The 13,320-nt window shown below is 35.4% G+C and overlaps 1 protein-coding gene and 1 pseudogene across 9 annotated transcripts in view; one reads left to right on the top strand and one right to left on the bottom strand.

Moving 5' to 3' along the window:
- Positions 1–13,320, bottom strand: part of FUT8 (fucosyltransferase 8) — a 205,222-nt gene that overhangs the window by 107,906 nt on the left and 83,996 nt on the right. The gene's annotated exons all lie outside the window — the stretch shown is intronic.
- On the top strand, positions 7,253–7,371 carry LOC111735897 (annotated as a pseudogene).

Raw genomic sequence — 13,320 nt, forward strand, 5'->3', positions numbered from 1 at the left:
TACAAAAATCAGCTGTTTCTATACACTGACAATGAAATACCTGAAAATGAAAAGTTATTAAAATTTCATTCACAATAACATCAAAAACAATAAAATAGAGTTGACCCTGAACAACTGGGTTTGAACTGCGAAGGTCCACTTATATGCAGATTTAGGAAACTTGCATTTAAATGGACCTATGCAGTTCAAACCTATGTGTTCAAGGATCAGCAGTATTTTTCAATCCACAGTTGGTAATCTGCATATGCAAAGGACTGACTTAAGGTACATGCAATTTTCAACTACATGGGTAGTCAGTGAGCCTAATCCTCACATTGTTCAAGTGTCATCTGTACTTTGGAATAAATTTAACCAATAAAGTGATAGATCTGTACACTGAAAATTAAAAGACTTTGATGAAAGAAATTAAAGACACAAATGGAAAGATATCCCACATTCGTGGATCAGAAGAACTAATATTGTTAAAATGTCCATAGTACTCAGTCATCTACAAATTCAATGCCATGTCCATCAATATCCCAATGACATTTTTCACAGAAATAGAAAACAATCCTAAAAGTTGTATGCAACTATGAAAGATCCCAAATAAACAAAGCTATCCTGAGAAAGAAGAACAAAGTTGAAGGCATCATACCTACTAATTTCAAACTATACTACCAAGATACATTAATCAAAACAGTATGATATTTGAATAAAAACAGATACACAGAACAATGGAAAAGAACTGAGAGCCCAGAAATAAGCCCTCACATACACGGTCATTTGATATTTGACAAGGGAGTCAAGAATACTCAATGGGAAAAGAATAGTCTCTCTTCAATGAAACTGGATAAAACCATGTGCAAAAGAATGAAATTGAACCCCTATCCTATACTGCTCACAAAAATTAACTCAAAATAGACAAACACTCAAGAACTGAAACTATAAAACTCCTAGATAAAAACATAGTTTGAAAGCTCATTTAAATTGGTCTTGGAACTGATTTTTTAGATGACACCAAAAGCACAAACAATAAAAGCAAAAACCAACAAGTGAGACTATATCAAAGTAAAAAGGTCTACACAGCAAAAATTAACAAAATGAAAATGCAATCTATGCAATGGGAAGAAATATTTGCTAATCATATATCTGGTAAGGGGCTAATATCTAAAAATATAAAGAATTCATATAACTCATTAGCAAAAAACAATCTTATTTTTAAATGGGCAGAGGAACTGCATAGACATTTCCCCAAATACATATAGGTAATGCCAAACAGGTACATGAAAAGGGGTTCAATATCACTAATTATCATGAAAATGCAAATCAAAACTACAATGAGATATCATCTTACACCTGCTAGAAAGGTCAGAGACAAGGAATGGGCTGGTCCCATACCCATGTATGGTGGTTGAGAATTGAGAGGAATATCTTGGCTGAAGAGATCTCTTCCAGAGGAGCCAGGGGTCCTGGCCCCACATCAGGCTTCCCAGCCTAGGGTTCCAGTGCTGGGAAAAGAAGTTCCCACAACTTCTGGCTGTGAAAACCAGAGCAGATTGTGGCTGAGTGAGAAGGAAGGCTGCTGGAGTCACAGACACTCCTCTTAAAGGGCCCGTGCATGCATTTATTTGCTGATGGACTCACTTGCTCTGAGCTCTTAATGCTGGGGCAGCAGCTTGAAAAGTACCAGGGACATACGGAGAGGAATTGTCTGGCTTCAGGGAGAGGGCTGAAGAGACAGCTTTCTCCCAGACAAAACTGCTGGCAAAAGCTATTGTGCCTTTGTTGAACTCTCCCCACTCCTGGCCACCATATATAAGTCTTCATCAACCTGGCTAACACTGGCTGTCCCCATCAATGATTCTCTAAAACTTTGCCCCATCCAATTTGTGGGCCCATCCAAGCCACTTCCAGTGGCTTTTCCACACAAATGGCCTGTCTTGGCTCATGCTGCAGACTTTCTTAAAATCTCTCAAAGGTTCGCAAAACATAAACAAGCGGCATCTGGCCTCAACATACCCTGTATCTCTTGTTGAGCAGCCCCAAGCCTGGTACTAATGGCAGCCAGCCTCAGTTTGTGGCTTGGCCTCTTAAGGCATCTCCAAGCTAGCACAGCTGGCATCTACCTTCAGACTGGTCGGTGACTGACTCACCATGTGGCCCCAGGCAGGGCACATGCACTGCCACTGCCACTGCCACTGAACTTGGCCTGCTGCAGGGTCCTTTGCAGGAGGCCCTGGGGGCCGGCATACTCAGTGGCTGGCTTTAGACTGAGCCTCAGAGCTCGAACACCACCCAGGACTTCACTGAGAAGCACACACCCAAAGGGCAGACAGGACAGGCACCAGAGCCCTGCTAAAGCAAATCCTGCTCCTTAGGGTCAGCCCCTCACTGGCCTGTCCTCACAACCAATGATCCCAAGAGTCAATCCCACCCCCTCCCTGCCACTGATGTGCAAACAGCAACCAAAATTCAAGTACAACAAGAGGCACACACAACCCATATAAGGGACACACCTGGAGAACCCAGCACAGGTGAACAGGGAAGATTGCGCCACTAGGGCCCCAGAGGACACCAACTACATAAGGCCATTCTACTAAGACCAAGAAACATAGCAGCTCTATCTAACACATAGAAACAAACACAAGGAGGCAGCCAAAATAGGGAGACAAAGAAACATACCCCAAATGAAATAACCCAGAAAAAAGAACTACACAAAGTGGAGGCAAGCAATCTACCAGATGTAGAGTTCACAACACTGGTTATAAAGATGCTCAATGAACTTAGGGGAAGAGTAGATGATGCAGTGAGAATTTTAACAAAGAGATAGAAAACATAAAAATGGAGATAGAAAACATAAAAAAGAACCAGTCAGAAATGAAGTACACAATACTTGAATGAAGAATATATTACAGGGAATCAACAATAGATTAGATGAAGCAGAGGATCAAATCAGAGATTTGGAAGATAAGGCAGTAGAAAATACCCAATCAGAACAGCAACAAGAAAAAAGAATCCAAAAAAATTAGGATAGTTTATGGGGCCTCTAGGACAACATCAAGCATACCAACATTCGCATCATAGGGGTATCAGAAGGAGAAGAGCAAGAACAAGGAATTAAAAGCCTATCTGAAGAAATAATGATGGAAAACTTCCCTAACCTGGAGAAGGAAATAGATGCACGAGCAAGTCAACCAAGCACAGATAGTCCCAAACAAGATGAACCCAAAGAGGCCCACACCAAGACACATCATAATTAAAATGCCAAAGGTTAAGGTTAAAGACAAAGAGAGAATCTTAAAAGTAGCAAGAGAAAAGCATCTATTTACCTACAAGAGGACTCCCATAAGACTATCTGCTGATTTCTCAACAGAAACTTTGCAGGCCAGAAGGGATAGGCACGAAATACTCAAAATAATGAAAAGCAAGGACCTATAACAAAGATTACTCATCCTAGCAGCACTACCATTTAGAATCAAAGGACAGATAAAAAACTTCCCAGACAAGAAAAAGCTAAAGGAATTCATCAACACCAATCCAATATTACAAGAAATATTAGATGTGCTTCTTTAAGAAGAAGAAAGTTAAAAAATATGAGTAATAAAGTGGCAATAATTACATATCAACGATTACTTTTAATGAAATGGATTAAATGCTCCAAAAGATAAGGTGGCTGAATAAATAAGATATCAAGACCTTACATATGCTGCCTACAACAGAGTCACTTCAGATCAAAAGATACACACAGACTGAAAGTAAAGGGATAAAAAGAGATGTTGCATGAAAATGGAAACAAACAAAAAAGCTGGGGTAGCAATACTTATACAAGACAAAATAGACTTTAAAACAAAGGCTATAACAAGAGAAGTCTGTAACAAAGAACTCTGTAATCTCACTTCTGGGTTTTTATCCAAACAAACCCAAAGCACTACTTTGAAGGACCTATGAATCCATATGTTCATTACAGCATTATTTAAAAATAGCCAAGCTATGGAAGCAACCTCGGCATCCAGTAATAAATGAATGGATAAAGAAGAGGTGGCACATATATACAATCAAATATTAATCGGCCATTAAAAAGAATAAAATCTTGCCATGTGCAACAATATGAATGGATCTAGATCATACTATGCTGAATGGAATGTTAGACGAAGAAAGACAAATGCCACATGATTTCACTTACATGTAGACGCTAAAGAACAAAAGAAACAAACAAGACATAAACAAGCTCATAGATACAGAGAACATTTTGATGGTTGACAGACGGGAGGGGGGTTGGCAAGGTGAAAAGGGGGAAGAGATTAAGAACTACAAATTGCTAATTACAAAACAGTCATGGGAATGTAAAGTATAGCATAAGAATAGAGTCAATAATATTGTAAAAACTATGTATGGTATCTGATGTGTACTAGATTTATCAAGGTGGTCACTTCATAAGTTATATAAATGTCTAACCATCATGTTGTATACCTGAAACTAATATAATACTGTAAGCCAACTGTAACTGGAAAATAAAAAATTATTTTAAAAAATTAAAAAATAAAATTACACTATGTAGTTTCTTCCCACAGATCCATGACCTGTATGAAACACTTCAAGTTCTGATCATAGCTAACTACTGTGTCAAATGTGCTATTTGTATTTATTTATACAGATTACTGGATTATTATAGCAGATATCAATAAATATTAAACAGTCTCTATATGCTTATAAAGCATATATGTATTTATATATCTTAAAGATGTAATGATTCAAGTGGCCATTTATAATACTGGTACATGGAAACCTCTGATCACACTTAACAATTACCGAAACTAATTGTAATATAAAACAGGACATACTGTCCTGAGTTAATACTTAAAGAGAAACTTGAGAAGGTATAAAAAATGGCAGTGTTGGCAGTATACTGAAAATTAGATACAACTTCATAATTCCTTAGAAGATTCCATTTCTGCTTCTGCCACTGACTTGCAGGAAAATGACTAAGTCACTTAGCTTCTGTACATATCATGTGGTAAAAGAGATAATATTTTTGAAGTGCTATTGAATATAAACGAGAATTAACATTAAACTATACCTTTGAATGTCTCTTTTGTCTTTATTTATTTACACACATAGCATTCTATATTTATTAAGTACACCTTTCTCTCCAAACCTTATTAGAATCTCTTATGCATTTCTGATGTATAACATTTCTGCCAAGCAATGGCTTTTGTATACATTTTAAATAACAAAAGGACTGGATTAAAATCAAACTACTTATATGAACAAGCAATAACAATAACAAGAAAAGCATATACTTCCTCCTAGCCATTGTAATTCATAGGCTAACTCTAATATGTTGAAATCTTTTTATATTTATTCTCCTTCAGACAGCTTTGTCTAGAATACTGATCCATCAAACTAAACAACCACTTTGTTTCATGATTTTACCACAATGAATTATAAATGTCAATTAAAAAAAATAATAAACCACCACAACTTCATGGTGAAATAAAAGTTTGCCCAAAGGAAATGTGAGAAATAGCCCAGAAAAGTTTTTTTCCTAAGCAGTTACTAGCAGATTATGTGCCCCCTATAATCAAGTGACGCTGAAATTGATGAATCACTATAGCCATATTTCCTGCAATTATAGTAGTCCCCTTTACCCATAGGGCATAAATGCCAAGACCCCCAGTAGGTGCCTGAAACTGCGGATAGAACCAAACCCTATATACACTATGTTTTTTCCTAAACACACATACCTATGATAAAGTTTAATTCATAAATTAGATACAATAAGAAATTAACAAAATAACTAATAAAATAGGGAAATTATAACAATATACTATAATAAAAGTTATGCGAATGTGGTCTCTATCTGATAACTGATCTGGTAACTGAAAGGGCTAATGGGCAGGTAGTATTTACAGTATGCAAATACGAGACAAAATTCACACTCCAGGCAGGATGCAGCAGGACAGCACGAGATTTCATCACACTACTCAGAACCATGCACAATTTAAAGCTTAGAAACTGTTTATTTATGGAATTTTTCCATTTAATATTTTCTGACCACAGTTGCCTGAGGATAACAAACCATGGAAAGCAAAACTATGGATAAAGGGGGAACTACTGTATTTATCTTTAAGAAGTACTTGAAGCTATTACCAGCTTAGTAATACTAGGATAAAAGAATAAAAGATAAAATGTAAAGAGTGTTTAATCAAGCCCCTAAACCCAAATTCACACATCATAAAATATTTAATGTAAATTCACTTTGCCTATATGGCACTTACATATGGAAGAAAAATAAAGTTCTTCCACATATAAAAGTTAAAGTTTTTCTATTTATTTAAGATTTTAATATTTCTATTCATGTGATACCTTTCTCAAAGAATGGTGCATTCTTCCTTAGAGGCCCTTCTGGATAATGATAATGAATAATTAAAATTTTTATAATGCAAGTAAAGCTTAAGATGGGCAATTATAACTCCCATATCTAAAAGCATCAATAACCTAAAAAAAATCATATAATTCAGTCATGAGAGCCAAATTATAAGGCATAAATTTCACTGAATGCTCCTATTTAACCTAGTATATTATTTGACTATTTTGTCTCTGTAAAGACATACAAATTTATCGAATGTGAGCAGCTAGCCTAATTGACTTTCTCTATAATTTTGAATTCTAAGCTCAAAGAGGTGAAGTGATTTTTCACAGGGTAAACAGTCACTCTGAAGAATCTGCAATCTGAACTCTAATCCATTGTGCTAAATATTTGACATAAGACAATTCTATTAGAGAAAGTGAAAACAAGTATTCTGAATTCTATGAAAGAGTGTAAGGTCATGTGCTTTTTAGATTATCAACTACCATTAGCTAAAAATCTACTATTTATTGACAAATTACAAATACAAAGGAGTTCTTCTAGAAAAGCTTTTAAATATCGTTTAAAATCTAACATTGCAAAATGAAGATTATTATTGCAATTTTACAAGTGAAAAAAAATGAGGGTCAGAAAGATTAAGTGACTTTTTAAAAATGATTAAGTTAGTAAGCAGCAGACTTGAGATCCAAACCTAAATCTGAAAAACCCTGCTCTTTTCACTTCATCAGATTGTTCCTTTTCTAAACATACTGGATCTTTCCCCCTAAATCTCACTTTAGCCCTAAATACAAGAAGCCTTTTAGGAGGCAGATAGAAAAAACTATGGAACAGTTGAGCATACAATAAAAGCATAAAGCAAGAGGAAATCAGGGGTACAAAATAAGTGTGTAAAATTTACAGTATGTCTACAGCCATGCTACCCTGAACAAGCCAGATCTCGTCTGATCTTAGAAGCTAAGCAGGGTCGGGCCTCGTTAGTACTTGGATGGGAGACCACCTAGAAAGACCAGGTGCTGTGGCATAAAAAATAAAAAAACAAGGGATTGTAAACTGATAAGGTCCTTGCAATCTGTAAGGTCAACCAAGGGTTGCCTCGCCTAAAAAAAAAAAAAAAATACAGTAAAGTCAGCAAGAACCTAAGAAAAATATCAATAATTGGTCTTTGACTTCCTTTCAAAGCAGTCTATACTCACATGCAATATGGGTAACGATTCAGAGATTATGAAAGACAAGAACTAAATATGAGGACATTCTGGTTCACACAAACTTTTTGGTCAGCAAACTTTGTGTAAAGGACCAGATAGTAAATACGTTTTATGGCTACATATGGCTTCTGTTGCATATTCTCCTTGAATTTGTTTTTCCTCACACCATTTGAAAATATAAAACTATTCTTAGTCTGAGGGTCATTAAAAAACAACAAAAAATAAAAAACAAGGAAGGGCTAGATTTGTTCTACTGCCCATAGTTCGCCAACCACTCTTAAAGCCAAGCAAGTAAAAAAAGCAAACAAAGATCCAACCACCTCTAGCACGTGAGTTATTTTAAGGATCCCTAGCAAAAAGTAGCCAATTTAACTTACACTTGATTATTCATATGAAAGCTATACTTATTTCTGTTCAACTGTTGACTAATTCTGGGTGTATTTTTATCTATATTTTAAAAACTGAATTTAAAAGTATTCATCAAAAATACCTGCTTCCAAGGGAAAAGTGATAATCAACTTGTCATTACATGAACAAAAGGGCAGACCATTCATAACTGGTACTTTCTGCACTCATACTTATGAAATTAATGCCCATGTGTGAAAGATTATATATGTATATGTATAATTACAGGAAAAACTCAACACTACAAAAACAATTGAAATTAAAGGCAAGTTCAAAATAATCCAAGTACAGTAATTTAAAATAAGTCTTATCGCCTTAATCTTGCCATATTCAATTACACCCAAGTCAGACAGAAGGAAAAAAGGGAGGGAGGGAATCTGACCGTACAACAAAGGTAAATGATTTTTAAATAATGGTCAAATTTTTTTTAGACCTGCAAATATTCAGCCTTGAATAGCAATCCAGAGGTACTCCTGGTACATTAGAAATGGAAGGAAGGAAGGGAAGGGAGTGAAGGGAAAAGAGATGAGAACAAAAGAGAGCAGAAGGCAAGAAAGAAAGCAGGAATGAAGAGGGAAAAGAATTAGCTTTATATGAATTAGGGAACACTTTATATTGAATAGCTGCCTTTGGAATCCAGCAACCAAAGGCATCATCCATACAAAAGAGTATAAAATATTAATTTTATAATATCTATTAAATAAATGAAGTTATCTATTCTGCCCTCAAGCCATGCTTATTATTCCTTGTAAAAGGATTTGTTTCAGAGTATTTGGTCACTATTTGCTCCTCAATCTATGTACTAAGAACCAAAGAAAACAAGATATTGAGCCACAGTAAATGAGGCTCACTGTGGCTGAAATGTTTAGTCTGAAATAGTGGTAACAAACAATAATCAGGTTAACATTCTCATCGATGTAAAAATGCCACCAACTTCAACTCAGGAACATATAAAAACATAAGAAGCACTATTTAAAGCTTTTCACATTTAATAAAAAAAATTACTAAATTACTCTACATTTCCTAGAGTTAGATTATCTGGGTTCTTAAACTGGTTTTGCACTTACCAACCATGTGGTCTAGGGCAAATCACTTAACTTTTAAGATAAGATATGTAACATGTTCATATACAATGAGAACTTAAATGTTATTATTATTGGGCACAATAAAGCATGTAAAAAGCATGTAAAAAGCATGACTCTGAGATGCCTCTCCAAATCTCTTTCTCCAGGTAGTTAAGCCCTTGAAAAATCCCCTGTGTGTGGGTGGGACCTGTGATTTGCTCTAACTAGTAGAATACAAGAAAGGTGATGGGATACAACTTCTGTAATTGTGTTACAAAAAAAACTACAACTTTATCTTAACAGAAGTTTCTCTCCCTTGCTGCCTCTGATGAGGTGATCTGCCCTATGGAAAGATCCACTTGGAAAGGAACTACGGCAGCCCTCAGCAGACAGATAACAAGAAACTGAAGCCCTCAGTCCAACAACCTGCAAGGAAGTGAATTCTGCCAATAACTATATGGACCTTGGAACTGTTTCCCCAGCTGAGCCCTGAGTTGAAACCCCAGACCTAGCCAACACTTTCTACAGCCTTGTGAGAAACCCCAAAGCAGAGGTACCAGTTAAGCTGTGCATAGACTCTTGAACCACAGAAACTAAGATAATAAATGTGTGTTGTTTTCTACCATTAAGTTTGTGGTAATTTGTTGCACAGCAATAGATAACTAATACACCTGTGTAACAGGCTACATTTAAATAATTGGATGCATTTTGTTTTTTAATTAGTTCTAAGAAACCAAAAATAAATAATTAAAAGAATGAATCACCAAACCTGACTCTTTTTTAACACAATTTATCCAGTGCCTTTCTTTAAGCTTTGCAATATTTATAATATTAATGGTCTACATATTTTGATTTAGGAACTATAAAAAATTTCCTTGACTCTATTTGATCTTTAATATCCTAAACTAGCTCTAGAAATCTTACATATTATTATTTTCCAAATACTGGAAGTTAATTTACTCTAATTTCATCTGCTTGTTGGTGATTCTAACATTATACATGAATATATTACTGTCAATGAGCAAAGTGATTATGACTCCAAATGAGAAAGCATGATCTGACCCTATATTTTATATAGCTGGCTTTTACTGAAGAATCTTTGTTGGAAGTAGGGAGTGGGTAGAGCTTGGAATGAAGTGGAAAAGGAATTTTTCTTTACAGGTTGGACTGCCAGCTGACCTTATAAATAAGAAGAAATTTCTACAATCCAAACCACCTCCCTACTCCAATTCTAAATACACAGACTTCCTTGTTCATTATGACAAGACAACTTATAGGAAATTTTAAAGGTAACAGCCCCATCCAAATTACAGAGCATACAGCATAATAGCAGAGCTTTCAATGGCAATTGTGTATTCTGCTGTTGTTGGGTAGAATATTCTATAAATGTCAATTACATCAATTGATTGATGAAATGCTGTTCAGGTGAACTATATCCTTACTGATTTTCTGCCTGTTTGATCTACCAATTACTGAAAGAGAGGTGTTGAAGTCTCTAGCTAAAATAGTAAATTTATATATTTCTCTTTGCCTCACATATTTTGCCTCATGTATTTGATGCTCTGTTGGTAGGTGCATACATGTTAAGAACTGGTATGTCTTCTTGAAGAACTTACTCCTTTACCATTATGCAATGCATCTTCATTATCTTTGATAATTTCTCTTATTCTGAAGTCTATTCAATGGTAAATAGGGAGGAAAGGAAGCTAACAGGAAGTTGTCCATTACGGCCTCTGGTCTAGTTTTTTAGACCCCAACACAAAAAGCAAAGAGTGTTAGAAAAAAAGGATTATGGCACTTTTTTTGTGACATAGCAGTTACTTTTACAGGCACCATAGCAACATGAGAGCCAGAGGAGAGAAAGAGCAATTAGCAGGATTGTTTTATAAACTATATAAATGTCTAACCAATGTACTGTATACTTGAAACTAATAATAAAATAAAATTTAAAAGAAAAAAAAATTTGGATTACAGAACCAGAGTGTCTGAGTTTGAACTCCAAATCTATCATTCGGTTATATAAATTTCAGCAAGCTACTTAACTATGTTTCATTGTCTACATCTATAAAATGGGGGTAGAGTACTTAAATCAAAGGCCTATCATAGAGATTCAGTTAAGAATATATAAATTGCTTAGAACATGGCTTGATACATAGTAGTACATATTAACAGCTATTGGTGTTTTGTTGTCTTGCTGCTCCAGCTGTTGATATTGTTGTTAGAATAATCAAGGTGCAGAAGCTAACAACTTAAGTCATTTCCCACTGAAATTCAACACTCAGCCAATGAAATACCACACAAAACATTGAGAAAGCATGAAATTACAACTTGTAGCTCTCTTATGAATAGTCTTATAAGCCATTCATTGCGTCTGTATACTATTGGACCTAGCTTTACAAAGTATTTGTAAGACCATGGGCAAAGTGGATTGTTATATTTTAAGCCCAAATTCATTAAGTGTTTGCCATTTTCCAAAAACTATTAGATTTTCATATATTGATTTTAAAAGTTATACTTTGCAGTGCATATGAAAAGGCGAGTTATAATGTTACATCGCAATGCTGTGTGTGTGTGTGTGTGTGTGTGTGTGTGTGTGTGTGTGTGTGTATGTCTGGATATGAATAAGAAAATTAAGATAACAAAAACTGATGATGAAAACAGCAATACATTCTTAATGTGCTGTTTTCTTACTAAGGTTCTGCCCTATAAAAACTACAAACGACAATAGTATGGAAAAATATGCATGATCCTGTGCTTCTGTGCCATATAATCAATTACTATAGCCATAAAACAGGTGCAGCTTATTTTAACAGATGCAAATTAATTAAAAAATAAATTTCCTTTCCATCTGAGATTGTTGCTGGCCCTGCAAATAATAGTGTATTAATGCTATTCCCATACTTCCTCCTCTCCGTGACAACTGTGGGTCACCTAAAATGTGCAGATAAATTTTTACTTTGTGCAACATATTTCTGGCAATCATGTCTATGGGGATGATTCCCAAAGGTAACTTCCTCTCTCATACTGGCTTTTTCCCTGAGTTCTAGACTCACTTTCCAACTTTCTACTAGATAGGTTCAACAAGCACATCAAGCCCAGTCCATCTAAATCTCATCTTCACCTTTCTCCTAATAGAGTCACTATATCAGTCATGCAAAGATTATGGTTCACAGTGATAGTTAAAAAATTCTGATTCACCTAAACTCCTCCTTTCCTTTACTACCCAACTGGGGGTACAATGGAAGGAAACATTAAAACTGAATCAAAGGAAAACCTGAAAAACCAGAACAGCTCCAGGGATGTAAGTCCGGGAGCTAATGGCAGCAACATCAGGTAGAGTACTTTTAGTTGCAAGTAGAATGTAGTATATGATGGCAAACACTATTCTTGAAACACTATAATAACAATAATTTAACGAAAAATAGGTAACTTGTAAATATAACCTTTTTTTAAAGCTATCAGAGAGGTGAATAAATGCATGATTAAACTGACTGAAATTCCACAGGACAGTAGTCTAGGAGCCTCGTTCTGGGTATAATGGGAGGCACAGGCCTGGATCCCACAGAAGGCTGGTGTGAAAATTTGGAAAAGGCAAGAGCACTAAACACATACCCAATTTTGTCCATGGTACATTTGCTGAATTCTGGAGCTCCAAAGGAGGCTAGAGAGTGATTGTTAAGACAGACTGAAATTGTGATAATACGAGACAAAGTCTTGCTTGAAGCTTACCTTAATCCATTGCTAGTCTTTTCTTCAGTGTTTGCTAAACTTAGATACTACGTGGGGCAAGAGGACAGACAGCAAAGTTTAAAAAGTCTACAGAGCAGACAGTATTTCAAGTCTTAAAAGAAATCAACCTAGTTCCTAAATCAAAATCATGGAAGAACTATGCCTGAGTAACAGGGCAGAAGTGGGGTAAGTTTTACTAAAACCACAATGCAGCCATGACCCAGCTCAATCACTGACTTCACTGGATTAAAGTTAAGCCCAGAGATAATACATCTCTACCAGAGGGAAGCCTCTGTAACCTCCATAGTACTTTTACACATAACATCTGACAAAATAAAAATTACTAGACAGGCAAAGAAACAAAAAATTTGACCGGTAATCAAAAGAAAAATCAATAGAAGTTAACCAAAACATGATCTCAATATTATCTAGATATTACCAGACAATATAAGTTATATTAGAAATATTATTTTAAAAAATTATAAGAAACATAAACAACAGATGAAAAAAGGAGAATTTACAAAGAAATTTGAAATTATGAAAAGAATAATCTGGACATCCCATAATC

Source organism: Pteropus vampyrus, unplaced genomic scaffold, assembly GCF_000151845.1.
Source record: "Pteropus vampyrus isolate Shadow unplaced genomic scaffold, Pvam_2.0 Scaffold15, whole genome shotgun sequence".
In the NCBI taxonomy this organism is placed as follows: domain Eukaryota; kingdom Metazoa; phylum Chordata; class Mammalia; order Chiroptera; family Pteropodidae; genus Pteropus; species Pteropus vampyrus.